At 44.0% G+C, this 26,440-nt stretch overlaps 1 long non-coding RNA gene across 2 annotated transcripts; it reads left to right on the forward strand.

Annotated features, from left to right (window-relative positions):
• The first annotated feature begins 105 nt into the window (after nt 1–105).
• Nucleotides 106–25,132, forward strand: LOC105499138 (uncharacterized). 2 transcript variants are annotated; one of them, XR_011610572.1, is made up of 5 exons: nt 106–1,700; nt 2,144–6,703; nt 11,363–11,451; nt 14,014–14,165; nt 24,008–25,132. It is a non-coding gene; the product is annotated as an uncharacterized lncRNA (long non-coding RNA). The 2 variants fall into 2 exon arrangements; XR_011610571.1 differs by having other exon boundaries at nt 111–6,703.
• Nucleotides 25,133–26,440: the final 1,308 nt, after the last annotated feature.

A 26,440-nucleotide genomic window follows, 5' to 3' on the forward strand; every position in this document is an offset into this window, starting at 1 on the left:
TTTCGGCGCGCGCCGGAAGCACGTGCGCGGGCTGGGTCCCCTGGCTGTGTGCGCCGAGGCTGGGCGAGCGGCGGGTGGGGGCGTTGCGGGCTGAGTCCCGATTTCCCTCAGGGAAGGCCGGGTAGAGGCAGGCGGTGGGCAGGTTTGGGGGTGACAGAGGGCTGGGGACAGTGGGGTCCAGTTACCGAACAGAGGAGGAAGGTGCCTGCACTGGGGAGGAAAGCAGTCCATTTGCCACACTGGCCCGTCTCAGTTAAAGACATTGTCTTCGGTCATCATCTGAGGCTGTCAGCCAGGAAGAAACTTCCCTGACGCAGTTACGATCGAGGCCAGAACTTGGTTAATGTGTAACAAGGGGGCAGTAGGCCCCAGGTGTCCAGCCAGAGGCCGCCCTGTGAATGGGAGGCGGGTTCATTTACCCGTTGGGAAGCTAAGCTTTCACTCCAAACTGCCCGGCCCTCTTGAATGGAGCTGAGCAGGTGTGGGCAGAATGACAGAAGCTCAAGATGCCCAGATGCTGAAGGGTCATCGCAAGACTACACACAGCAGCCTCTCCACATCCCATTTTAGAGGGTTCTGGATTACGGCTGAGAACTATCTTCTGGCCCCCAGCTGGGGATGTGTTTCCAAATTTAGGAGTTTTTTTGTTTTTATTTTTTAACAGGGTCTGGCTCTTGTCAGCGCAGCCCTGTCGATTCTCCCACCTCAGCCTCCTGAGTAGCTGAGGCTAGGGGCACACAGCACCACACCACGCCAATTTTTAAATTTTTGGTACAGATGGGGTCTCGTTATGTTGCCCAGGCTGGTCTTGAACTCCTGAGTTCAAGCATCCTCCCTCCTTGGCCTCCCAAGTTGCTGGGATTACAGGCGTGAATCATCTCACCTGGCCTTGGATAGTTTGGTTTCAGAAGCAAAACTGAGTTAGAATCCCCTTCTGTGGGAAATGTAGAGATAAACATTTATGGGAAAGAGAATTTTGGTTGAGGATTTGGCCCATCTGAGCTTGATCAGGGCCACATAGCGCCTCATAGTTCCCAACCTTGTTCACAATAGGTTGTCGAATGCTCAAAATATCCCTGGCTAAGCTCCCAAGTGACCTGGACTGTGTGGAAAATGCCAGTACAAAGTTTTTTTTTTTTTTTTCCTGAGTCAATTTGGCTCCATCCTCCACATTGGCATCAGAGCTTCCCTCTTCCCCAGGGGCTATTTGAGTCGGTATTTTTCTCTTCTCTCCCATCCTAATAACAAATAAATGCAGTTTTTTTTCTAAACCACAGAGAAGGCCCCATGGTGAAAGGTTGTGAGAGCTGCAATTTCCTAAAATTGTTTTGTATATATTTCTTGTTCAATGGCTCAGATCATTTTTTGCTTTCTTGTTTGGTTCTCTGCATGTTGTGTTTGATTTAGGCTCCTGAGTATAGCAGATTGGTTCTGATTAAAACCATTTCAGAGGAAAGACAGTGATCCCAGGAAGTGGGAAGAAAACAGCATCACCTGAAGTCTTTCCTATTCGTTAGATGTTTTCTTCCTGCGAAAAACCACTATGTACAAGAAAGAAGTCAGTGAGCTGCAGTGATAGTGTTATTGACTGAAACTGGACCAGAGATCCCTGAAACCTGGACAAGGTGGTAGAAATACAAATTATGCTGCCACTTCAAAGCTGTGGGCAGTTTTCTACTTTGTGGAAAATGAAGACTTAGGTAGGCCTTTGGGAAAGACTGTTTTGGAAAAACCACCTAAAGAGACCATTTAGTTTGCAAATGTAACTGCAGTATCACAATTGGAAGAAGAAATATGCAAGGGCGAGGTTTGAAGGAGCCGTTCAGTTCAGTATCCTAGAATGATACTATGGAAGGTTCTTTGCATCTTACTAACTTTGGGTCTTTGAAAGAAAACAAATTTCTTCAAAATGTTTTTAGAGACTGCTTTGATTCTGAGGCACTGCTGATTATATGGAAGAAAAAATTATTGCAAAATTAATTTGTGTTTTCTCCAGTTATCATCTCCTTTCTCTTTGGGGGAGGTTTGTGACAGAGTAAAAACAGATATACAAAAGCCTAGACATGTTGGAGATTTGTCTAAGGGAAATGTAATTATGGAGAAGGATTTTTTTGAGCTGAAACTAGATCCCACTTTTTTCCAGGTCAGTGGTCCTTCAAGTATCTGATACTTTCCTTCCTGCTTCCTGTCAATGCTAAAGGATGTGGCAGGACCTCGCATTTAATGCCCAACATGAAGAGCCCTAGGGCTTGATGCATGGGCTTCTTGGAGTGAGGCCTGGTGGAGGGCACTGGTCACAGCCTCGGTGGAATGGTGACTCTCTTTGGTAACTGGAATTGAAGAAAATGAGTGGACTTGTGTCTGAGCACTTGGGAACTCAGCAATCCCTGGGTGTTACCTTGAGAAGGAGCCACGTTCTGGACATACAAGTGGAGACTTGAAACTGGAAGCTCAGTTCCATAGCCAGGCTGGTGGAGACTATGACATGTAACTCACATCTTCAAGAAAGTAGAGACCTCAGAGGTCACTGGGCCACTTTACCTTCCACTGTCGAAAAAACTATGTCTGTGATCAGATACCCCTGTTGCTAGGGAATATTTGTCAGAATGGGCTAGATTAACTGCAGTAATGCAGATCTCTCAACCCATTTATGACTTACACAGCAAAGTTCCTCACTCAGACTATCTGTCCACTCCCACTAGCAGAGACTTGCTCATGGGCCCTCCTAGACCCAGGCTGACCGAATGTGTTTTATCTAAACACACCTCCACAGTCACTCAGGTAGGAGTGGCAATGCACTAGGACCAATTGTGCATTAGCTAGAGAGGCACTTACCAGGAATTAATTGCTATAAGAACTTGTATTTACATTTTGTGGGCTAAAGCAAGTCATGTGGCAACGCTTAATTTCAAAGAGGACAGGAAATGCAATATTATTGTGTCCCTGAAAGAAAGGAGAAGAGAAAGTCTGTGGAAAGACATTATGGCTACCACTGGAATTTTCACCTGTCCAGGCAGCTCACCGTGCTTTTATTTGAAACAATTTTATTGAAGTATAATAGGCATAACTGCACATATGTATGTATGTATGTATTTTATTTTTTGAGATGGAGTCTTGCTTTGTTGCATAGGCTGGAATGCAGTGGCATGATCTCAGCTCACTATGATCTCTGCCTCCTGGGTTCAAGTGATTCTCCTGCCTCAGCCTTCTGAGTAGCTGGGATTGCAGTCATACAGCCACGTACCACCACACCTGGCTAAGTTTTGTATTTTTAGTAGCAACGGGGTTTCGCCATGTTGGCCGTGCTGGTCTTGAACTCCTGACCTCAGGTGATCCACCTGCCTCGGCCTCCCAAAGTGCTGGGATTACAGGCGTGAGCCACGGCGTCCGGCCTGCACATATTTAAAGTGTACATTTTGATAATTTTTGATATATGTGTACACTTGTGCTTGCTGCTCCAGGAGACTGCTATTTCTAGGCCTTTTCTGTGGACGGAGGCATTTTTGTGATTGTTTTATCTCATTTATTGCTTAGGACAAATAATTTCTTGTGAGGTTTAGTGGTGGTTTTGGGGTTGATAGTATAGGTGTTTATCACAGTCCACCTCCAAGTGGTAATACACTATACAGAGTGTAAGAAACAACCGTTTACCTCCTTCCTCCCTCAGCATCTGTGCTGAGGATGTTGTACTTCTACATATGTTGTACACCCACATACATTGTTATTGTTTTTACTTAATAAGCTACTGATTCTCTCTCTCTTTTCCTTTCAATTGTGGTAAAATAGACATAAAATGTACCATCTCAACCATCTTGAAATGTACAGTTCGGTGGCATTAAATACATTCCCATTGTTGTGCAACCATCACCACCATCCATCTCCAGAACGCTTCATCTTGCAAACCTGAAACTCTGTACCTGTTCAACAATAACTCCCCAATTCACTTCTCCCCACAGTGCCTGGCAACCACCATTTTACTTCCTGTCTCTAGGAATTGGCCTCTCTAGATACAGTACCTCATATAAATGGAGTCATACAGTATTTGTCTTTTCCTGACTGTCATATTTCACTTAGCATAATACCCTCAAGATTCATCTGTAACATTGTAGAATATGTCAGAATTTCCTTCCTGTTTAAGACTGAATAATATTCAATACTTCGTACGTATATACTGCACTTCCAGCCAATTCTTTTCAATAGATTTAAACGATAAGAAAAAAGTATTTTATATTTACTCATGTAGTTACCATATCTAGGACTCCTTATTCTCTTGTGCAGATTAGATTTCCATGGTCTCATTTCCCTTTTGCCTGCAGGGCTTTCCTTAACAGATCTTGAAGTGTAGATCCGCTGGTGACTAATTCTTTCAGCTTTTATATATCCAAAAAAGTCTTTATTTCACTTCTGTGTTTGAGGCTATTTTTGCTCAGTTTTGATTTTTAGAGTTTTCAATTTTTTTTTTTCTAACGTGAAGATACTGTTTTAGTGTTTTCCGGCTTATTTTGTTTCCGATAAGGAGTCAACTGCCATTCTTATCTTTATTTCTTTCATGCAATGTGTCTTTTATCTCTGCTTGGTTTTAAGATTTCATCTGTATCACTGGTCTGAAGCAATTTGATTATGATGTGCCTTGGTGTTGATTTTCTTTAAAGTTCTTGTCCTTGAGTTTCACTGAACTTCTCTGGTCTTTGAGTTTATAGTTGCTATCAGATTTGGAATTTTTTCAGCCATTATTTCTTAAAATATTTTTTCTGCCCCTGCCTCTCCTTTCCTTTGGCGATTCTACTGCACAAAATACTCGGTCACTTGAATTTGTCTCACAGCTAACTCAGGCTTTGTTCATTTTTTGTCAGTCTTTTTTCTTTCTGTTTTTCATTTTTGTGTAATTCCATTGCTGTGTCTTTAAATTCACTCATCTTTCCTATAGTATCTAATCTGCTGTCAATTCCATCCAGCGTAATTTTCCTCTCAGGCATTGCTGTTTCACCTGCAGAAGTTTCACTCGGTGTCTGGACCTACATTCTGGTTTCCGTGTTTAGTAATCACGCTCTCAGGCCCTCCTCCAGCTTCTTGAGCATATGGAACATGTGTCATTTCTACTAACTTTATCATCTAAGTCATTTCTGAGGTTGTTTATATTGATTGGCTTTTCTCTTCATTGTAGGTAATATTTTCCTACTTTACAACCCAGATAATTTTTTATTGAATGCCAGACATTAACAAGTTTACTTTGAGATACATATAACGTTTATTTTTATAAATATTTTTGAGCTTTGTTCAGGGGTGCAGATAAGTTCTTTGGAAAGAGCTTGATGCTTCAAATCTTGTTTTTAGGCGTTTTTGGGGGGTGGGCCCTGAGCAGCGTTCTACTCAACAAGTCCTTGAGTTATGAAGGTTTTCACCATGATTGGCGGAATTGGGAGTTCCTCTGGGCCGTGCATGAGTGCTTGGGATTGTTTTCTGTAATATTTGCAGGTGATTCTTTATCTGGCATGGGGTAGGAGTGCCTACCACGGTAGGAGAAATGCAGGTATTTCTTCACTTGCCTGCACTGCTCAGTAGAAGACTCGAAGGGAACCCTCTGCAAACCTCTGGCCCTCTCTCTGTCTCTCTGTCTGTACAACTCTGGGCAACCCCCAGCTCAGGGAGTGCTGCTTCTTCCTCCCGTCTGACTCCAGAGCTCAGTCTGTGGCACTCTTTCTCTGCAGTCACTTACTTGCTCATTCATTTCATCTGGTCTTAAGGCTTTCAATACGATCTAAAGCTGATGATTCCTTAATTTCTAGCTTGCCTAGGCTTCTGTGTACAATTGCTTACTTGATACGTCCACTTGAATGAATGCCTATCAGGCTTCTTAATACTAACGAAATAAAAACCAAGGGCGGGCACGGTGGCTCACGGCCGTAATCCCAGCACTTTTGGAGGCCAAGGCGGGTGAATCACGAGGTCAGGAGTTTAAGACCAGCCTGGACGATATGGTGAAACCCCATCTCTACTAAAAAATACAAAAAATTAGCCAGGCATGGTGGCGCGCACCTGTAGTCCCATCTACTCAGGAGGCTGAGGCAGGAGAATCGCAGGAACCTGGAAGGCAGAGGTTGCAGTGAGCCAAGATCATGCCACTGCACTCCAGCCTGAGCGACAGAGCCCAGACTGTTGCTCTGGACGAAGCCATTCCGTCTCCAAACAAACAAACAAACAAACAAACAAACAAACTAAACATCCAGATTTCTTGACCAAACTAGTGCCTTCAGCAATTTTTTGTATCTCAGTAAATGGCAGTTTGCCAGTTGTATTAGTCAGGGTCAGGGTTCTCTAGAGGGACAGAACTAATAGGATACGTGTATATATGAAAGGGAGTTTATTGAGGAGAATTGATTCACACGATCACAAGGTAAAGTCCCATGATTGGCTGTCTGCAAGCTGAGGAGCAAGGAAGCCAGTGGTGGATCAGTCCAAGTCCCAAAACCTCAAAAATAGGGAAGGCAACAGTGCAGCCTTCTATCTGTGGGCAAAGGCCCCAGAGGCCCTGGCAAACCACTGGTGTAAGTCTAAGAGTCCGAAAGGTGAAGGACTTGGAGGCTGATGTTCGAGGGCAGGAAGCATCCAGCACAGCAGAAGGATGAAGGCCAGAAGACTCAGCAAGTCTGCTTTATTTTAGCCGCTCTGGTAGCTGATTAGACGGGGCCCACCCAGATTGAGGGTAGGTCAGCCTCTCCCAGTCCACCGACTCAAATGTTAATCTCCTTTGGGAACACCCTCACAGAGACACCTAGGAACAAAACTGTGAATCTTTCAATCAAGTTGACACTTAATATTAACCATCACACCAGGGCCAAACCTTGGAGTCCTGCCTGACTTCTTATGCCCACATTTGATCCATCAGCAACGCCTACAGGCTGTACTGTCAGAGCATCCAGAATCTGCTTCTGCTACTTGCACTGCCCCCCCACCCCCACCCCGGTCACCTCCTACATCAGCCCGCCTCACCTCTCTCCTGCCTTTTGCAGCGACCTCCCCTTCCTGCTTCTATGCTTGTCTCCCTGTGTCGTCTTTTCTCAACACAGCTGCTAGAGCAATCCTATTAAAATGTAAATAAACAAAACCAAAAATAAATAACACTTCCCCTTTAAAACAGCCAGTGTTGCCTGTAATCCCAGGACTTTGGGAGGCCAAGGTGGGTGGATCACTTGAGGTCAGGAATTTGAGACCAGCCTGATCAACATAGTAAAACCCTGTCTCTATTAAAACTACAAAAATTAGCTGGATGTGGTGGTGCACGCCTGCAATCCCAGCTACTTGGGAGGCCGAGGCAGGAGAATCTTTTGACCCTGGGAGGTAGAGGCTGTAGTGAGCCAAAACCATGCCACTGTACTCCAGCCTGGGTGACAGAGAGAGATTCCATCTCAAAAAAAAAAATAAATAATGGATCTCTTATATGCCACCACGTGATTGTGGGAAGGCTATAATAAAACTAGAGTATCATCTAATACTAGTATAATTTATTGAGTACTTGATAAACACTAGGTATAGTGCTAAGTGCTTTACGTGTATTATTATTATTATTTGTTGTTGTTGTTGTTGTTGTTTGAGATGGAGTCTTGCTCATCGCCCAGGCTGAAGTGCAGTGGCGCGATCTCGGCTCACTGCAAGCTCCGCCTCCTGGGTTCACGCCATTCTCCTGTCTCAGCCTCCCAAGTAGCTGGGACTACAGGCGCCCACCACCACACCCGGCTAATTTTTTTTTTTTTTTTTTTTTTTTTTTTTGGTATTTTTAGCAGAGACGGGGTTTCACCGTGTTAGCCAGGATGGTCTAGATCTCCTGACCTCGTGATCCGCCCGCCTCGGCCTCCCAAAGTGCTGGGATTACAGGAGTGAGCCACCGCGCCCGGCCGCTTTACGTGTATTATAAAACCTAATCCTTACAACAGATTTATAAGGGAGGTATTATCCTATTTTACAGATGAAGAAACAAAGGCCCAAATGGATTACATATTTTGTCCAGTTTCCACAGCTAGTATGTATCAGTGTTGGAATTTCTCTCTCAAACCAAACCAAACTGAAACCTCTCCTTTTAAAAATGCGGTATAAAAAGCCCAAAACACAGAGCTATGATTCCAAAAGGCATAGAATTATTTAATGCCTAAGGAAAAGAGCTCTCCGTTGATCCAGACCCTGTTCTGGATGCTTTGTGTCACTTCCCTTGATCCTTATACCACCTGACAAGGTTACTCTTCTTATCTTTATATTATAGTCAAGGGTGACGTCTAAACCAGGGCTCTTTATTGTACTGTGGTGCCAAATAAGTGTGGAGACACAGATGAGAAAGGGTTTATGATAGAAAACATTCCCAGAGCACTTCTATAAATTCAGCATAAGCTCAGGTTAGCTTTAAGATAGAATATAGTCCTGAAGTTGACATCCAGTCCTCTAATATTAAACTCAGATATTTGAGTTTGTCATCCTCCAAAGCATATAGATTTTGTTTATCTAACAGGAATATGCTACAAATGCTTGATGTAACAGTCTACAACATTAAGCCAAGACTAGAGTTGTGGATAGAGTTCTTGAGTTCAGTGATATGATAATTTCCTACCTTCACCTTCTCATTTGAAAGTTACCGCAAATCTTCCATCCATTCTAGTGTGATGCATCTCTGCTTATTTCTGCATTTAACAGCATTGATACCCAGGGATTATTCATTCGAGTCATTTAAATTCTTGTTTTGTATTCAGAAAAAGAGGATTTTCAGGTTCCTCTTTTCTTTTTAATTATATTTCTGTGTTTCCTCCATATTCTGATAAAAGTACCATAGAATTATCTTTTATTTACTTTTTTATTTTCAAATACTGTGTTTCAAATTAAATGGCCTGTTTTCAGCCTGGTTTCTTATGAAAAAGATAGTTTACACAACAACTGCTTTAAAAAAAATTCTCCATAGCCCACGCCTGTAATCCCAGCACTTTGAGAGGCCGAGGTGGATGGATCACGAGGTCAGGAGTTCGAGACCAGCCTGGCTAACACAGTGAAACCCCGTCTCTACTAAAACTGTAAAAATTAGCTGGGCATGGTGGCAGATGCCTATAATCCCAGCTACGCGGTAGGCTGAGGCAGGGGAATCGCTTGAACCCAGGAGGCGGAGGTTGCAGTGAGCCAAGATCGCGCCACTGCACTCCAGCCTGAGGAACAGAGTGAGACTCTGTCTCAAAAAAAAAAAAAAAAAAATTTCTCCCTGAACACCACCAACAGAAATTTTTTTTTATGGGTTGATTTTTAACATTTTAATCAGCTTTACTGGGGTATAATTTACATACGACAAAATTCACCAATTTTAAGTGTACAGTGAGTTTTGACAGATGTACATGGTCATGTGACAACTTCAACCTCGTCCCAATATGGAATTTTTCTGTCACCTCCAGGAGTTCTTTTATGCCTTTTTGCAGCCCTTTCTGGGCTGATTTTGAGAAGTTTTGATAGAGGATTATTGGCTTTCACATGGGAAGATGTAACCTACTCCAGGACACTGGGGAGGGGGTTTCCCCACTGCACAGACCAGCCACCATCCAGTCCACCTCTAGACCTCTCAGCAGCCTGTCCTTCTTGCCCTTTCAAGCATCTTCATCTGTGTTCCACCAGCTTCTTATTTGGGACCAGACAGTAGCCAATACCATTTCCATCCATCAGCTTGGTGAAATGTGTCCTTTAATGGAAGACTAATGAGGCCTAATAGAAAAAGCTTCCTGGATTTATTGATGTTCCCTGTGACTTTACAGGAGACAGAGAGAGATTTAGGTCAGAGTCATTAGACTTTCTCTTCCTTTCCCTGAAATTGTGTGGACTAGCAGCTAGGCCAGCAGGCATGCAATCAAACACTGTAGTGTCCCACCATGTCACCTTCCTGGATTAGATGACAGTGGCCGCTGAAACAAAGTACCACAGACTGAGTGGCTTGGACAACAGAAATCTATTGTCTGACAGTTCTGGAGGCCAGAAGTCTGAGGTCAGGTGTCAGCAGAGTTGCTTCCCTCCTAGAGCTGAGGGAAAATCTGTTCCAGGCCTCTCTCCTGGCTTCAGGTGCCTTACTGGACATGTTTGGTGTTCCCAGCAAGCATCACTCCTATCTCTGCCTTCAGTTATTATTATTATTATTATTATTATTATTATTTCTTTTTTTGAAACGGAGTCTTACTCTGTTACCCAAGCTGGAGTGCAGTGGTGTGATCTCAGCTCACTGCAACCTCTGCCTCCTGGGTTCAAGTGATTCTCCCTCCTCAGCCTCCTGAGTAGCTGAGATTACAGGCGCACACCACCATGCCAGGTTAATTGTTGTATTTTTAGTAGAGGTGGGGTTTCACCGTGTTGGCCAGGCTGGTCTTGAACTCCTGACCTCAGGTGATCCACCCCCGTCGGCCTCCCAGAGTGCTGGGATTACAGGCATGAGCTGCCGTGCCTGACCGACCCCAGGTATTTCTAATGCAGGTGGTCCCACATTTGGAGAAATCCTGCTGTGGGTTGAGGAATGGTTTTGTTCCTAAAGGATACAGGCACTGCCGCTTGTGGAAAATGGAACAGGGAATAGCAGAGATTGAATAGAGCATTAAATGCTGTGAGTGAGAAAATCCTTATGTCTGAGCAGTGAGGACATGTTGCTTGGAGATATTTCTCAGTCAGAAATATCTATGGGTTAGAAACACACTATGGGTTAAATGAGAGCTGGTAGAAAGGGTAGTTGTCAACTCCCCCTGCTCTTTCCTGAGTCTCACTCTCCCTCCTGTATTCTCCCTCCTTTCTTTTCTTTCTTTCTTTCTTTCTTTTTTTTTTTTTTTGAAATGGAGTCCTGCTCTGTTGCCGAGGCTGGAATGCACTGGTGCGATCTCAGCTCACTGCAACCTCTGTCTCTCGGGTTCAAGCAATTCTCCTACCTCAGCCTCCCAAGTAGCTGGGATTACGGGCACCCACCACCACGCTCAGCTAATTTTTGCATTTTTAGTAGAGACAGGGTTTCACCACGTTGGCCAGGCTGGTCTTGAACTCCTGACCTCAGGCGATCCTCCCATCTCAGCCTCCCGAAGTGCTGGGATTACAGGCATGAGCCACCGCACCCGGCCCTCTCCCTCCTTTCTTAGGGAGGATCTCGACTCAGAACTTTTCCTCGATCCTCTCTGTTAAGATGGTTGATTTCCTTCTTAAAGCATTATCTGTTCAGTTTCTTTTAAAAATTTACTCCCCCTGCCCCCATTCTCTAGGAATTGTTGGGTATTGGCTGGGCAAGGAGTTTGGAGCCCTCTGAGCTGATAATGTAAAATCTTTGAGGGGAGAGATTTGAGCTTTCTTTTTCTTTTTCTTTTTTTTTCTCCTGTAGCATCTGCCCCAGTGTCAGGCACATTTTAGGTGCCCAACAAACATCTACGGAATGAATGAATGAGTGCTGGCACCACCTGTAAGCACACGGTAAGGATGACCGTGGAGAGAATATGCCGAGTCTTTTAATCAGCCCAGATGAGTGCAGTCTGTGTTAAGGCGAAATGCCAGAATCCGAAGGAACAGATTCGCCACGCCGGGGTGGGACTCAGGCACTGCTGATACTGACGCATGAGGGAAAACCCTGTGGGTTTGCCTTCCAGGTCCCTTCTTGGTTTGCCCAAAAGAATGTCACATTTTGTTTCAGTTAAGGAGAGGCCTTTCCTTACAGCTGACTTTAAGGAAGCTGGAAATCGTGGTTGTGGGGGAAGTGGCTTTGGAACTTGGGGCCTCTTTGGGACCTGGTAGGCAATGGGGTTTGCGGGCAAGTTTGTGGGACATGTGTCTGAACAGGAAGGAAGGGAGGAGTAGTGGGGCCAGCCAGGAAACAGCAGACGAATGCAGATTTCTCTTCTCGTGCAGCTTTGCTTAGAGTTGAACATTACCTCCCAGAGATAGATCGACCCCAGCCCTGCAGAGATTGGCTATCCTGCTCTTCAATTTATTTTTAGATGTATGATCTCACTTGAATCTCAAATCCAATAGGAGTTCCTGACCCCTCAATTTAGCTCCACCTGGCATTCCAGAGCAATTCAAGGATCTGGTAGGGCTAACTAGCAATCCACTGCTACATATAGGGGAACGATGAGTTTTAAAGCTGCTCGGAAATCTGTGATTCGAATATTGGGAAATCCTTGACTCTCTATCAAATGTGAAGTTGCTGATTTAAGAAATAAAGTTAAGAAACAATATTCATTAACAGAATGGAATTTAATGAAACCGCTGGTGTTTTGGGGTTATTTTCTGGTCACGTAGTGCCCCCTGGTGGGTTCACTGACATACGCTTCCAGAATGCTGGTTTCCCAGGCTGTGCTTTGTGACAAGGCCGGCACCAGCAGGGTGAGTCCAAGAATTTGCAGTTTAGGCCCAGTCCAACGATGCTCTAAAGATTGTCTGCTAACGGAAAATATGAGTTATGAAAATGCTATGGGTTGTATTGTATCCCCCACCAAAAGACATGTTAAAGTCCTAAGCCCCAGTACTTGTGAATGCAAACTTATTTGGGAAAAGGGTCTTTGCAGATGTAATTATGAAGTTAAGGTGAGGTCGTTAGGCCAAGCCCTTAATCCAATATGACTGGCGTTCTTGTAAGAGGAGGAGAGGCTGGGTGCAGTGGCTCCCACCTGTAATCCCTGCGATTTGGGAGGCTGAGGCAGGAGGATCACTTGAGCCCAGGACTTTAAGACTACCCTGGGCAACATATTGGGACCTCATCTCTACTAAAAATTTAAAAATTAGCTAGGCATGGTGGCATGCAGCTGTCTCAGCTACTTGGAAGGCTAGGTGGGAGGATGGCTTGAGTCCAGGAGTCCGAGGCTGCAGTGAGCTATACTCCAGCCTGGGCAACAAGGGAGACCCTGACTCAAAAAAAAAAAAAAAAAAAAAGGAAGAGAGAGACACACAAGGAGAGAACGCCATGTGACAATGGAGACAGACACTGGAGTGATGCACCTGCAGACTGAGGATGCACAAGGATTGACAGCACCCCCTAGAAGCCAGCAGTAGGGCGTGGAATAGAGTCTCTCTCAACCCCTCGGAAGGTTCTAACCCTGCTGATGCCTTGATCTTGGACTTCAGCTTCCAGAACTGTGAGATGAGATATGTTTGTTGTTTAAACCTCCCAGTTTGTGCTGCTTTGTGATGGCAGCCCAAGCAGACGAATACAGAAATAACCTGGGATTCGAGTCAGAAGAACTGCTTTGAATCCCATCTACCACTTAGTACCTGAATGACCTTGGGAAAAGAAGTTCAATTTTTCTGAGCCTCAGTTTTATAAACTGCAAAATGGAGAAATACAAAAGTAACTGTTCTCCTGCCTCAGGATCCCTATGAGGATGAAGTGTGACTATGTATATAAAAACATTTTGTTTATTGTACAGCACTGTATACTGCCATCTTATTACATAAAGAAAGGAAGGTGGGAGGTAGTAGAGCAGAATGATTAAGAGCTAGGCTCTGGCCGGGCACAGTGGCTCACGCCTGTAATCCCAGCACTTTGGGAGGCTGAGGTGGGTGGATCACTTGAGGTCAGGAGTTTGACCTGGCCAACATGGTGAAAGCCCATCTCTACCAGAAAAAAAAAGAAAGAAAGAAAGAAAGAAATTAGCCAGGTGTGGTGGTAGGTTCCTGTAATCCTAGCTCCTAGCTTCTCAGGTGGCTGAAGCAGAAGAATCACTTGAACTTAGGAGACAGAGGTTGCAGTGAGACGATATGGTGCCACTGCACTGCAGCCTGGGCAACAGAGCGAGACTCCATCTCAAAAAAAAAAAAAAAAAAAAAAAAAGCTAGACTGTGAAGTCAGTTTGCCAGGGTCTATGAGTGGAAATGTTACAAGGAAGTTTCTTATGAAAACATGACTCTCGAATGAGCCAAAGGCAGTGATGCCCAGGAATGGAGTTGTGGTAACTTAAAGGAATGTATCAGTCATCTGTTGCTCTATAATGAACCCCAAAACTTAGTGGCTTCAAATAATGAGCTTATTCTTTCACACAGTCTCCGTGGATCAGGAATCGAGAGCACCTTAATTGGGTGCTTCTCACTTGGCGTCTCTTGTGAGACTAAAGTCACCCAGGGTTTAGCCTGGGACTGGAGGACCCACTTCCCTGATGGCTCACCCACTGTGGCTGGCCCTCTCCACAGGTCTGGTGAGTATTTTTACAATATGGCATCTCCTCATTCTTTCCACCTCCCCTTCCTGCCCACCCCACCATGCCCAACGTGTTTTTTCTCTTGTCAGTGATTCTCAACCTGTATGGGGTCACAGGCTCACTGTGACCTAATGAAAACTAGGGACTCTTCCTGAGTAAAGTACACATATGCACTTACACAGAATATTCTAGATAGAATTTCAAGGGGCTCCAAGATTAAGTACCATTGGGTCCACAGAGAGCTCTGTCAAATGTGAATCGAATTGTGTAATTCCCTGTTTAAATCCTTCCGTGACCCCCACTGCCCAAAGGATAATAAACCTCTTTAGCACACCACGATCTGACTCCAACTTACTTTTAATAACAATAACCTTATCATCACATGGCAGACACTTTTCACACTCTCTTTCTAATTCTTACAAGAACTCTGCAAGAAGTGGATTTTATGATTCCATTTTAGAGATAAGGAGAAGCTCAGAGCTGAAATCTGGCTGATTCAGCACCTGCCTCACCCCCACCCCACACCCTCAAGTGAATGGTTGAGTTTAGGGGAGCCCGGATTCTTCTGACTCTGAAGCTGGTGTCCTTCCAGGCCTGGCCACCCCACTCTCTGCCCCTTCTCATCTACTGCCAGGCACACTCCTGCTCTGGTGCTTCAGAACCACTCATCATTTCCAGACATGCGGTGGGTTTTGTGCAGGAAGCTTTTTCTGCCTTAAAGTTCCTTTCTTCCCATCTTGTCCTCCTTCTCCAGCCTTCTCTAATCACTGTGCTCTGTGATCCTGTTCCTTCGCCAAGACTCAGGGTGTCATGTCTTCCATGAGCTTTTCGTGAACTACTCAGTCACAGCGGGCAGCCCCACTGCGACTTTCCAGTGCTCCTTTCCGTATTCCATGGCGACCACCAGGCTGTGTCATAATTTCTTATGTACTCGCCTATATACTTACTACCCCTAGACCGTTTCTTGAAGGCACGTATCAGTCATGCTTTCTAACCTTTTTTTAAATCTAGCTCTTCACAGGATGGGTGTTCACTGTACATTTTTTGAGTGAATGAACGCATGCATGAATGGCATTTTCTGTAAGAATGCCCCCTAGCATGTAAATTATCCAGCTTTTGAATAAAGGTAGCTAGGATCTAGGGTGTCTTGAGGCTTCAGTCTTTCTAGGACATCTCTAATGAGCCTAGGGGTGGCAGTGTGATGCCACACCTGAAAATACTCTGCCATTTTCAAAGCTTTAACATTTTGGCACCCAAGGGGAGAAGCCACAGAGTTTATCTGTGTCTAGCTTTTGTAGTTACCTGTCTCATTTTAACAGGCAGGGAAATTGACACTCTGAGGATGAAAGTATTTCCACCCAAGGTCCTGTCATTTAATGTTGTGCTGAATAGGAACCAGGAGCTGGATGTCCTGAGCTGTGTGTTGAGATCTTCTCCCTACAGACAACGTTGAAGACTTGTAAAGGTTCTACGTCTTTGAAATCTTTTTTTTTTTTTTTTTTTTTTTTAAGATGGAGTTTCGCTCTGTTGCCCAGGCTGGAGTGCAGTGGCGCTATCTTGGCTCACTGCAACTTCCACCTCCTGGATTCAATCCATTCTCCCAGCTTCCTGAGTAGCTGGGATTCCACGCTGGCTAATTTTCGTATTTTTAGTAGACCCGGGGTTTCACCATGTTGGCCAGGCTGGTCTCGAACTCCTGACCTCAGGTGATCCACCCGTCTTGGCCTCCCAAAGTGCTGGGATTACAGGTGTGAGCCACCGCGCCTGGCCTATCTTTGAAATCTTAAAGGGCAAAGCTGACTTCAAACAGACTTCAAGCAGTTGTTTTTGTATGGCTCCATTTTAATAAGAAAAAATATAAATGTGTAGATGGATACATTGACAAAATGGTAAAAGAATATGCATCAAGTAATAATTGTTATCTCTGGGATTAGATTAAATTAAACTAATTAATTAATTAATTTTGAGATGGAATCTTGTTCTATCGACCAAGCTAGAGTGCAGTGGCGCATTCTTGGTTCACTGCAATCTCTGCCTCTGGGGTTCAAGAGATTCTCGTGCCTCAGCCTTCCAAGTAGATGGGATGACAGGCGTGCACCACCATGCCTGGTTAATTTTTGTATTTTTAGTAGAGATGGGGTTTCACTGTGTTGACCAGGCTGGTCTTGAACTCCTGGCCCCAACTGCGTGCCTCGGCCTCCCAAAGTCCTGGGATTATAGGCATAAGCCACTGCACCCAGCCTCTGGAATTTTAAATTATTTTTGTTTACTTTTTTTTAAAATTTACTTTTTAATGTATGTTTTACAATTTTTCTATAAGGTATATAAATTACATATTTGATTTTTAAAGTCTTCTAGTTGATAAAAGAAAAATGCCCTGTGCATTAGATAAGCTATCACTGTAATTTAATTTTCTGACTTTTCTTTCTGAACACAGATAAAATCATGCATATTTTGCACTTAGCACAGGAAGTGGTTTCTAGAGTAGCAGAAAGTCTCAGTAACTTCGAGGTACACAATTCTACCTCCAAGGGAGCATCATCAAGATTATATTTACAAGCATTCAGTTCAGTCAAGTAGCTGTCTCAGGTGCTTGTTTAGATCTCACATCTTCAAGGAATGTCAGGAAGCCTAGAGGCTGAAGAAAGATGCAGAGTATTTTCTAAATGTCGGGCAGTGAGGAAAATCCCTCAGTATTTTCCTTGTGATTAACTTGTTGATGTATTTTCTTAAGAAGTCAAGTAAAGAGAAGCTATCCTAAGGGAGCGGGAACAAAGGCGGGACTATTCTGACTCACTCACCTCTGTGTTGACGGTGCCCTTTGGCGTCAGTTTCAAAGTAATTCATTCACATCTGCTCAGCAAGTACTCATTGCATGCTCATTAATTCCAGGTGCTGTTATGGTTCCTGGGGATGCAGCAGTAAAGAAAGCAGAGTTCCTGACCTCATGGAGCAATACTTGCGTGTGGGAGGAGACAGATGTGGCAAATAAGTAAATATCTGGCACACTAGCACATCAGGGGTGATAAGTACAGTGAAAAAACGAATAGTGAGGAGGTCGGGCCTGCCGGGAGGGCGGGGGGGGGGGAAGCCATAGTTCTGCTTTCAGTAGGGTGCCTGCAGGATTCTTCCATAAGGAGACACTTGTACCAAGACCAAAGGGGAGGGGGAGGGAGCAAAGGCTGTGTGGTATCTGGGGAAAGAGCCCTGCAGAAGACAAAGACCCTGAGATGAGAGCATAAGGGTGGGGCCTGCAGGGACAGCAGTCGGGGCAGGGAGATCAATGGCATGGGGAGTGAACCAGGCTGTGTAGGGCAGAGTATGGGGTCTTGTAGGCCACTGAAAGCATTTTTCTATTTTTAAATTCTGAGTGAGACTTGATACGATTAAGGGACAGGGCACAAGACAATTATTCACAAGCGGCACTAGGATGCTAAAGACTCATGGAGACTAGGCCATAAGGGACAAAGCCCAGGCATGGGGAGCCATTAGGGGCTGTTGCCCATCCTGAAAGATGATAGAGGCTTGGGGTGGGGGATGGGGAGGGAAGTGACAGGAAATGGCTAGATTCTGGATATAATTGAAGGCAGAATCCACTGGATTTGCTGGGAGATGAAAAGTGGAGTTTTTCCTGAGCAATGGAGTAGATAATGGCTCTATTATCAGAGCAGGTTTCGGCGGATGCGTTTCAGTTACCTACTGCTGAGCGACAAACCATCCTGTACTTAGTGGCATAAAACATCAGCAATCATTTGATTTACTCACCAATTGCAGCCTGGGCAGGGCTCAGTGGGGACGGGTGCAGGTGGGATTCGTTAGGGCAGCTCAAAGGCTGGCTGGAGCCATCGGAAGCTTGTTACTCACGCACCTGGCTGTGGATGCTGGCTGTCAGCTGGGCCCTCAGCTGCGATGTCAGCCAGAACTCCTGCACCTCTTCATGTTGGGGTTCACTCCCTCACGGCATGGAGGTTGGGCTTCAAAAGTGATCTACCAAGGAAACAAGATACGAAGCATGTGACATTTTCATGCCTTGGTCTCAGAAGTCCCACAGTCTCATTTCTGCTGTCCTTTATTGCTTCAAGAAGTCACGAAGATTGGTCCGAGTTCAAAGGGAGGAGACACTGACCCTGGCCCTAGATGGGAGGGTGTCGATGTCACATTGTAGAAGAACATGTGTGACAGGAGATATTGTGCCCATCTTTAGTCAATATCGTCTGCCACATAGAGGATGCAAAAATCAAGATTTTTAGAGCATGAGCTGCTTGTTAATTATCACACAGGGATGTTGAATAGACAGGTGGATGTATGAGTCAAGAGAGGTCAAGGTTGGGGAAATAAATGTTGGAGGCTTTATTATACAGCTGGTATTTAAAGCCACCTGGAATGAGGAGAGATGTGGTGGTGGGAGGAGGAGGAGGAGAGAAAGGAGGATCAGGAGAAGAGAGAGTTTATTAAGCATTGCATAATTTTTTTTTTGAGATGGAGTCTCATGCTGTCACCCAGGCTGCAGTGCAATGGCGCCATCTCGGCTCACTGCAACATCCGCCTCCCAGGTTCAAGCAATTCTCCTGCCTCAGCCTTCCCAGTAGCTGGGATTACAAGCACATGCTGCCATGCACATCTAATTTTTTGTTTTTTAGTAGAGATGAGGTTTCACCGTGTTGCCCCGTCTGGTCTCGAACTCCTGAGCTCAGGCAATCCACCTGCCTCGGCCTCCCAAAATGCCAGGATTACAGGTGTGAGCCACTGTGCCCAGCCACATTGCATAATTTTTATTGAGTAGCTCTATACTTAGCATTGTGGGAAGTACTTCACACAGCTTAGAGCGAGATGAAGGCCTCCCTGCCCCAGTCCACAGTGAAGCAAGCCTTTAAGTACTGGCATAGAACTCAGCTCAGTTTCTGACTCTGTATTTTTCTCTTGCTCCCTGTGCCCCTGGTGCTGGAGCGCTTAATTAGATCTGACAAGGTCTCTTTTGTCCTTGTGCTTTGGCGTATCTTCAGGCTTTCCCTGGATAATGATGGCCAAAAGTATTCAGAGTTTTAGGAAACCTAAAACCTAAAACCTTCAAAAGGGCAATGTCAAGAAATAAATAAATGAATTATTCTATTGTTAAGCAACTCATGTCTGAGTAAGAGAAAACTTGAATTTATGGTGGTTAAAGCATATGTGAGATATTAAAAGAGAGAGAGAAAGGAAAAAAGTAAAAACCAGAAAGCCATTTTTTGATCCTTAAGAGATCAGATGAAGTTTCTTTTTTTTTTTTTTTTTTTTTTTTTTTGAGACGGAGTCTCGCTGTGTCACCCAGGCTGGAGTGCAGTGGCGCGATCTTGGCTCACCGCCCCCCGGGTTCACGCCATTCTCCTGCCTCAGCCTCCGAGTAGCTGGGACTACAGGCGCCCGCCACCACGCCCGGCTAGTTTTTTGTATTTTTAGTAGAGACGGGGTTTCACCATGTTAGCCAGGATGGTCTCGATCTCCTGACCTCGTGATCCACCCGCCTCGGCCTCCCAAAGTGCTGGGATTACAGGCTTGAGCCACCGCGCCCGGCAAGATCGGATGAAGTTTCTATGTGAAGCATTGAGAGATCTTTATTTTATGATAAGGCTAAATGTCAGATTGTCAAAAAAAAAGGGTCAAATATAAACTCTTTGCATAATACATAAATCCATTCATAATTGGACCCTTTCCTTTCCAATCTCCTCTACTAGCAACCTCCAGTATATTCTGGTTATCCTGCTCCAAAAATGCTCTAAACATGCCATGCCTGTGTAACTTCCCTGTGATTTATTCCCCCTCTTCATTCCTGGTCAACTCCTACTCATCCTTCAAAGCGCAGCTTAAATGTCATCTCCTCTACAAAGCAGGTGGTTGTAGTCACCTCTAACAGTGTTCCCATCTTTTGTATATACTTCCTATGATTCTGATCACATTCTGCTTATTATCTTATCACATTCTGTCATGTATATGCTTATCTCCTCAAGCAGACAGTCAGTTTTTCAAGGGCAGTAAACCTGGGTGCGTTTTTGTCTTTTGCAGCCTCAGTCCCAGCAGTGCTGAGCAACAGAAGAGATAAACAACACAGTTTTTAGGAAGTTCAGTTGCATAAGAGATGACAGTAGAGACCCCTGCATGTCTATTGCAGGCAGTTACTTACGGGGCTCACAAAAAATATTCTCTGGTTTTGCACAGTGGGATGCACTGTCCTGCAAAGGCTGAAGATTTTGGGGAGGCAACAGACACACCAAACAGGCTTCCTTTCCTATATCTCTCAGTTGCTGACACTATTAAGAAATGAAGACTGGGCAAGGTGGCTCACGCCTGTAATCCCAACACTTTGGGAGGCTGAGGTGGAGGTTATTGCTTATGACCAGGAGTTTGAGACCAGCTGGGCAGCATAGTGAGACCCCATCTCTACCACACACACACACAAAAATTAGCTGGGTGTGGTGGCACGCCCCTGTAGCCCCAGCTACTCAGGCGGCTGAGGTGGGAGGATCACTTGAGCCTGGGATGTTGAGGCTGCAGTGAATCATGATTGCACCACCGCATTCTAGCCTGGGAGACAGAGCAAGACCTTGTCTTAGGAAGGAAGGGAGGAAGGAAGGAAGGAAGGAAGGAAGGAAAGAAGGAAGGAAGGAAGGAAGGAAGGAAGGAAGGAAAGAAGGAAGAAAGGAAAGAAAGGGAAGGCTAATTTGGCTCTATGTCAATTAGGTCAAGTTGGCTGCTAATGTTATTGAAATCTATATCCTTTCTGATTTTCTGTGTACTTATTCTATCAATTAAAAAGAGAGAGATGTTGGAATCTCCCAATATAAATCTCCCAATATAATTTTGAATTTGTCTATTTTCTCTTTCTACTAGTTTTTCCTTCCTGTGTTTTAATGTTCTGTCCTACCCTGCATCTCCTAAAAAAATAGAAAAATTAGCCAGGCATGATAGTACATGCCTAATTTTTTTTTTTTTTTAAGTAGAGACATGCCTGGCTAACTTTTGTACCTTTTTTAGTAGTCTCAGTTATTCAGGATTCTGAGGCATGAGTATCACTTGAACTCAGGAGGCAGAGGTTGCAGTGAGCTGAAATCGTGCCATTGTACTTCAGTCTGGGTAACAGAGCAAGACTCTGTCTCAAAGCCAAAGAAAATTAGAAAATAAATTGATACTAGCCAGGCTTATCTAGAGTTTGGAGAAACAGCATTGCTGACGGAAAATTAGCATAAGCTTTCTGAAGGCTAATTTGGCTCTATGTACCAGGAACTTAAAATGCATATCCCTCTAATCCAGTTATTCTATGTCTAGACATTTATGCTAAGAAAATAGCCATGGATGTGGACAAAGATTTCAGTACCAGATTGTTCGAGACAAAGCAAGTGGCTGGGTGTGGTGGCTCGTGCCTGTAATCCCAGCACTTTGGGAGGCTGAGGTGGGTGGACTGTTTGAGCCCAGGAGTTTGAGACCAGCCTGGGCAACATGGTGAAACCCCATCTCTACTAAAATAATAATAATACAAAAATTAGTTGAGTGTGGCACTGTGTGCCTGTAGTCCCTGCTACTCAGGAGGCTGAGGGCGGAGGATCACTTGAACCCCAGAAGTGGAGGTTGCAGTGAGCCAAAATCACACCACTGTACTCCAGCCTGGGTGACAGAATGAGACCCTCTCTCAAGAAAAAAAAAAAAAAAAAAAGACAATTCTATTGCTAGTAGCAAAAATAAAAAATTTTTTTTGAAATATCTTAAATGTCAAATAATAGTAGATTAAAACTTTTGATATGTTCAAATAGAATAGTATGTCGTCATTAAAAATATCTTTATGGAAAAAATATTAGCATGGAAAAACATTCACCATAAAATGTTCATGTGAAAGAAGTGGATTATGAAACAATACACACACTATATCCCAATAATGTGTGTGTGTTTGTGTGTGTGTGTGTGTGCGTGTGTGTGTGTGTGTATGTAGAAGGCTAAAGAGTATATATTTATGTTTTAGTCTGTGCTGCTGTAACAAAATATCACAGACTGGGTAATTTATCAACACTAGAAATGTATTTGTCACAGTTGTGGAGACCAGGAAGCCCAAGATCAAGGCACCAGCATGTTTGATGTCTGCTGAGGGCTGCTCTCTGCTTCTGTGATGGCACCTTGTTGCTGAGGGAGAAGACAAAGGCTGAGTCTTCACTTGGTGGAAGAGAAGAAGGGGCTGAACTGGCTCCCTCAAGTCCTTTTATGAGGCACTAATCCAATCATGCGAGCAGAGTCCTCACTGTCTCACTGTCTAATCACCTACTAAAGACCTCACCTCTTTCTTAATACTGTTACATTGGGGATTATCTTTCAACCTGAATTTTGATTTTGTTTGTTCGTTTGTGACAGTCTCGTTCTGTCACCCAGGCTGGAGTGCAGTGGTGCAGCCTCAGCTCACTGCAACCTCTGCCTCCCAGGTTCAAATGATTCTCATGCCTCAGCCTCCCGAGTAGCTGGGATTACAGGCGTGTACCACCACGCCCAGCTAATTTTTGTATTTTTAATAGAGATGGGGTTTCACCATGTTAGCCAGGCTGGTCTTGAGCTCCTGACCTCAGGTGACCCACCCACCTCGGCCTCCCAAAGTGTTGGGATTACAGGTGTGAGCCACCACACCTGGCCCCCACAATACATTTAGACCAGAGGTTGGCAAACTTTCTGAGCTGGATAGTAGATATATTTCACTTTGTACAGTCTCTATTGCAACTACTTAACCTTGCTCTCATAGCACAAAAGCAGCCATAGATAAGATGGAAATAAGTGAACATGGCTGTGTTCCAAAAAATCTTTATTTACAAAAATAGGCACCAGGCAGTATTTATCCTGTGGGCTGTAGCTTATGATCCCTGCTTTAGGTAACAAAAAATTGTATCTGAAAGAACACAATGTTGTCTTTTTTTTTTTTTTTTCACATTTGCCTATATATTTATCACATTTGGCACTCTTTTTCTTCTTTTTTTCTTCTTTTTGAGATCCCACATATTACTTGGTATCATTTTTCTTCTCCCTGAAGAATTTTATTGAACATTTCTGTAGAGCATGCTAGCAATACATTATCTCAGCTTTTGCTTGTTTGAAAAAAATCTTTATTTTACCTTCATTTCTGAAAGACATTTTTGCTTGGTATAGAATTCTAGGTTGACAGGCTTTTTTAAATTACAGTCGTGTAAAGCTGTCTCTCCATTGCCCACTGGCTTCCATAATTTCTGTCAAGAAGTCAACTATAATTATTAATCCCTTTTTACCCTACATAAGTAATTTTTTTCCTGGCTGCCTGGAAGATTTCTCTTTATCTTCAAGTTCTCAGCACTTCAACTCTAATATTCAGGTGTATTTTTCTTTGTGTTGATCCTACTTAGGGTTTTCTGAACTAGGACCTGTGGTTTTGTTGTTTTTGTATAATCTTAGAAAATTCTTGAGTACTATATCTTCAGATATTTCTTCTGCCCTATTTCTTTTGTCTCCCCCTAGAATTACTGAGCTTCAACCTATTCTTCCTTTTTTATTCTTTCTGGGACTCCAACTGCATGTATGTTAGACTTTTTGAAATTGTTTTATGGTGCTTGGATTTTATCATCATGACCACTGCCAATACAATTACAACCATCACCTTCATCACCTTCATTACCACCATCATCACCTCCCCTCTGCCTCAACCACCACCTTTACTACCACCACTATCATCATTATATCCACTTATATGATGGTTACAGTAGGGAAGGTATTATTCTAAGCACCCTATATATGTTAACTCTTTAAGTAATCGCATCAACAATGTAATATAATTTTACACATATTCTGTTATTCTAATTTTATAGGACTTGGGAGAGGGATCTGGACTGAAGTGGAGGAATCCAGTGCAAGTAGTGGAACCCTCTGAAATCTTGGTTTGTGACTACAAATGCTATTCCAATATTTGAAGCTAATGGGTCCATCTAAGTTTGCTGCATGGAAATACATTCAATCAATCATCCAACATTATGAGGTGTCTCCTGTATTGCAGAAAGATGAATAGCCAACAAAGGCTGATGATAACCACCCCCCTGCCCCCCGTCTCCCTTCTTCCTCTCTCTGTCAAAGCATGAGAAGCATCTGAATATTCAGTTTCCACTGTTCTACGTTTTTGTGGAAGAACACAGGCTTTGAGATCTGGGCCTGGGCTCCCCATTTAGGTCAGGATCCCTGTGGCTTTCAGAGCGCCTTTGGCTATAGGTATTGCTTCCCACCTCCCTTCCCTTTCCTCCTCAGAACTCGTCCTGCTTTGGCCCTAAAGACAAGTGGGATAGGCTAAAAGCTTTGTAGCCCCAGGCCTAGGGGTGGGCAGCTCAGCTGCTTGCTAGAATTCTGAGTTTGTTAAGTTTCTTTTTTTCCTTTTTCTTATTAGAGATGGGGTCTTGCTCTGCCACTCACACTGGAGTACAGTGGCACAATCATAGCTCACTGCAGCCTCAGGCTCCTAACTCAAGCAGTCCTCTTGCCTCAGCCTACCAAGTAGCTGGGACAGGAGGCACATGCCACCACACCTGGCTAGACTTGTGAAGTTTCTATACAACAACCTCATTTCTGTTTTTTACATTCTAAACTCCCAAGAAGTAGGTTTGTGGATATTTGGCTTGCTGAAAATCATATAAACTGAACTTTCCTCATTCTAGTTTCTCTCTGGGATGCAAGTTATTAAAGTGAGAATTAATGTATGCCTGGGACAGTTTTGGCTTACACTTGTTGTCCAAGTGTAATTATTAATTGCACCCTCCCCTGTTTGCTCACAAAAGGAGCACTGGTTTATTAGATGAAAACCCATATGGTCATCTGAAGTTAAGACATCTCAAATCCAATTGTGTTATAGTTTAATCTGTTTTCTCATCTGTTAAATGAGAACAGTTCTCATAAATTTTACAAAAGTAGGTGAGAGATTAGAAGGAAAGGCTTTGAACTTACTAGAAGAAAAGACCTATAGAAATCCAAGGTGGCTTACTATTGTTATTATAATTTTTATATGCCTGTTGGCCTGGAACAGATGTATTCTGATTTAAGCATTAGCTAAAACTTTAGGTTAGAATCATAATTTTTTTTATATCTAATTATATATGCTTATAAATTTTTGTGCATTTTTTGAGATGCTTTCTCACTTTTCTTTTCAGTCTTGTCATCTTACCCTTCTCTTTTTCTGAAGACTTTAAATTGCCTTCATCTCTGTCTCACTTGTTTCTCCAATAAGTCCCCCTTTCCCACATTCCTAACCTCTCCATACCTCTCCTTGAAAAGCAGCAGACAGCTTTGGTGATGTGAATGTTAGGGAAACTACTGGGGCCTATGTCAGGGCAACAGATAGGCCCCAGCAGCCCGCCACTGTCTAGAGCAGGGGTTGGTGACCTTTGTCTGTGAAGAGCAAGATAGAAAATATGTTTACCTTTTGTGTTAGTCTGTTCTCACACTGCTATAAAGACGTACCTGAGACTGGGTAATTAATGAAGGAAAGAGGTTTACTTGAGTCACAGTTCTGCAGGCTGAGCAGGAGGCATGACTAGGGAGGCCTCAGGAACCTTACAATCATGGTGGAAGGCGAAGGGGAGGCAGGCACATCTTCACATGGCAGAGCATGAGGTGGGCGGGGGGAGGTGCTGCACACTTTCAAACAACCAGGTCTAATGAGAATGCTATCGTGAGAACAGCAAGGGGGAAGTCCACTCCCATGATCTAGTCATCTCCCTCCTCCGACACTGAGGATCACAGCTTGAGTGGAGATTTGGGTGGGGACACTGAGCAAAACCATATCAGCTTTTCAGGTCCTATAACCTTTGTCACAACTCCTTGCATCTGCCGTCGTGGCACAAAAGCAGCCATAGACAATAGTTAACAAATGGGAATGTCTGTGTTTCAATAAAACTTTATTTATAAAAAGGCCCTTGGGCCATAGTTTGTTGGGTCCCCTAGTCTAGGGGACTGTTCAGGGCCCTGATTTGGCCTGGGATCTTATCTCAATAACCCACTCTAAACCAGGTATAGGAGACAAGTTAATACTTACAGGGGGCCTCAGGAGTTGCTTCTTTGGAGGATAAAAAATTACTCCCTTTTCTCTTTTGGTAAAGTGGTATTTTCTAAGGATGATGATGGGTAGGTACAGGCATGTTCATTATCAAGCATTTAAAGAAAAGAGATCCTAGGTATTGACCAGTGGTGGTCACTTGGGAAACAAAATGGAAGTGCCTAGACTCCAGGGCCCTGCCAAACACTTGCAGTGGGTGGAGAGC

The sequence above is a fragment of the Macaca nemestrina genome, chromosome 1 (genome assembly GCF_043159975.1).
Source record: "Macaca nemestrina isolate mMacNem1 chromosome 1, mMacNem.hap1, whole genome shotgun sequence".
Classification (NCBI taxonomy): domain Eukaryota; kingdom Metazoa; phylum Chordata; class Mammalia; order Primates; family Cercopithecidae; genus Macaca; species Macaca nemestrina.